General features: G+C 39.1%; 1 non-coding gene across 1 annotated transcript; it reads right to left on the minus strand.

The window, feature by feature from the left end:
* Nucleotides 1-1,414: 1,414 nt before the first annotated feature.
* On the minus strand, nucleotides 1,415-1,521 carry LOC127099544 (small nucleolar RNA R71). Its single transcript, XR_007794035.1, has one exon. It is a non-coding gene; the product is annotated as a small nucleolar RNA R71 (small nucleolar RNA).
* Between the last annotated feature and the right edge of the window lie 1,399 nt (nucleotides 1,522-2,920).

Below are 2,920 nucleotides of genomic sequence, written 5' to 3' on the forward strand. Positions count from 1 at the left end.
AAGTTGGTTTAATTACATTTAAAATTAAAATCACTCTTTTTACGGTCTCAATTTACAGGTTTAATAACAAGGTTTTTGTACGAAAGTAAAAGACATAAAGAAGTTAAAAGCAATAGAACGAGAGTTTGAGTTTTTGACTGGACAGTGTTAATTGGACATTAATTCTAGATCAGGGCGAGAGCAATTTTTAGAGTTAATTAAATTCTAATCTTTTCCAAAAAGTATTTTTAAAGGTTGAATGTGAGGACGAGAGTTAAGCATTTGAATTTAATTATATAACCTAAGTCAACAGAGCGAGAGTTTGAGATAAGGGTGTTTAAACGATTAGTGTTTTGTTAAAAAGAGTTTCTACGGATTCTATTGTTTTCAAAAAGTGGTTTTTGACTTAACTAATAAGTGACAGCTACGTTAGTATAAAATCATAGTTTATTCAACAGAGCGAGAGTTTGAGATAAGACTTTTAATCAATAGTGTCAACTGAAAGGATTCATTTTAAAACCAAGAAACCAACAAAGAATTGATTCCCTAATTACGATGAACTACATACCGATATCCGCTTATTAGATATTTATTTTAGATCTTATTTTAGTTTTAGTTTTTCCCCCAAACAATCAAAGTATTACCTGCCTTAGCTTTACGAAGTAACCTTAGAAAACGGTATATCGATTCATAAGTCCCTGTGGGATCGATATCTTTTAAAACTACGCGATAGAACTGTGCACTTGCAGTTTGTACCCCAAATTCGACTCATAAAGTCGCGATCAAGTTTTTGGCGCCGTTGCCGGGGACTTTTATTTAGTCGATATCGTAACTCTTTTGTTACGCTGTAGAGACTAAGGCTTTTCTTTTTCTTTTCTTTCTTTCGTTGATTTGTATGCCACACACTCGCTCACAAGGCGAGCCGTTCTACTTACGAATCAACGATATCGAACTATATCTCCGAGTCTTACGACGAATTCGGGAATATCGTGCTGCAAACAATCTCCCTCCTATTGAACTTCCTGATTTCAAAAATATTTTCCCTTCGATACCCGAGATGGCAGAACCAGCTCGTGCTCTTCGAGATTACGCCGCTCCATCGCAAGATGAGCCGCATTCGAGTATTGCTCCACCCGCAATCGAAGCAAACAACTTTGAACTTAAACCTTCACTGTTGCAGGCAGTGCAACAGAACCAATTCTCTGGAAATCCTACCGAGGATCCAAACCTTCATTTATCCGTATTTGTCCAATACGCTGATACTGTTAAAGCTAATGGTGTCACTTCAGAGGAAATTCGACTTCGTCTTTTTCCTTTCTCGTTAAGAGATAGCGCTAGAAGATGGCTTCAATCTCTTCCTTCCAACTCAGTCACCACATGGAACGAGTTGAAGAAAGTTTTTCTTGCTCGATATTTTCCGCCAAGCAAAACAGTTATGTTAAGAGCCCAGATAAATGGATTTAAACAGAAAGATAACGAGTCTCTCTTTGAAGCATGGGAAAGATACAAAGACATGATGAGACTTTGTCCACACCATGGTTTAGAGGACTGGTTAGTAATTCATACCTTCTATAATGGTCTCCTGTACAACACGAGGTTAACAATAGATGCCGCCGCAGGTGGTGCACTAATGAACAAACCATATGCTGACGCTAACCAACTTATCGAAAGCATGGCTCAAAACCACTATCAGTGGGGAAGCGAACGAACAATGGTAGAAAAACCTCAAACGAAAACTGGCATGTACGAGATAAGTAACCTTGATCATGTTAATGCAAAAGTGGATGCTCTGGTCCAGAAAATTGAAAGTTTAAACGTATCACCTCCAGCCACCGTGGTAGCCATAACTCAGAATTGCGAAGTCTGTGGAATCCAAGGTCACACTCCTGCAGATTGTCAACTCCTAACAGGAATCCAAGCGGAGCAAGTAAACTATGCTCAAGGAAGCCCCTACTCGCATACCTATAACTCAAATTGGAAGAATCATCCCAATTTTTCATATAAGAGTAATAATGCTTTATACGCACCTGGACAATCTCCAAATCAAGCCCCAGCTATACCTCCGGGATATCAGAAGCCAATCCCATCTACACCTAACAATAACGCCCCTAGGAAATCCAACTTGGAAATCATGATGGAAAACTTTATAGCCTCTCAACAGCAAACCAATAAAGATTTCTTAAACCAGAATGTACACACTGGCGAACAAATTAAACAACTAGCAAGTAAAGTAGATGCCCTGGCTACCCATAACAAAATGCTGGAAACGCAAATATCACAAGTAGCTCAACAACAAGCGCCTACTGCTGCCCCAACTGGTACATTTCCTGGCCAACCCCAACCTAACCCGAGAAGCCACGCTCATGCAATTATACTGAGAAGTGGAACGGAAGTGGAAGGACCGTCTGACCCAAGGATAGAAAACCAAAACTCTAAAAAGTCAACTGAGGAAGAAAGTGAACCTAAGGAAAAGGAAGAGAGTAATAAGGAAACCGTAGAAAAGAAGGAACCTTATGTACCTCCACCACCTTATAAATCACCTATCCCTTGCCCTCAAAGGCTTATTAAAACCAAAGATGCGGGCCAATTCAAAAAATTTGTTGACCTACTAAAACAATTAAACGTCACAATTCCGTTTACAGAAGCTTCTACACAGATGCCCTCATATGCCAAGTTTTTAAAAGAAATTATTTCTAATAAAAGGAAACTTGAAGATAGCGAAACCGTTACACTCACCGCTGAATGTAGCGCTATAATCCAGAATATGCCTCCTAAACTTAAAGACCCAGGTAGTTTCTCTATACCCTGTCACATAGGAAAATTTGTCATTGACAAAGCCTTATGCGATTTAGGAGCCGGTATTAGTGTTATGCCTTTATCCATATGCAAGAGACTTGAAATGGGAGAATTAAGACCAACTAAAATGTCTGTGCAACTAGCA

Source organism: Lathyrus oleraceus, chromosome 6 (assembly GCF_024323335.1).
Source record: "Lathyrus oleraceus cultivar Zhongwan6 chromosome 6, CAAS_Psat_ZW6_1.0, whole genome shotgun sequence".
NCBI lineage: Eukaryota > Viridiplantae > Streptophyta > Magnoliopsida > Fabales > Fabaceae > Lathyrus > Lathyrus oleraceus.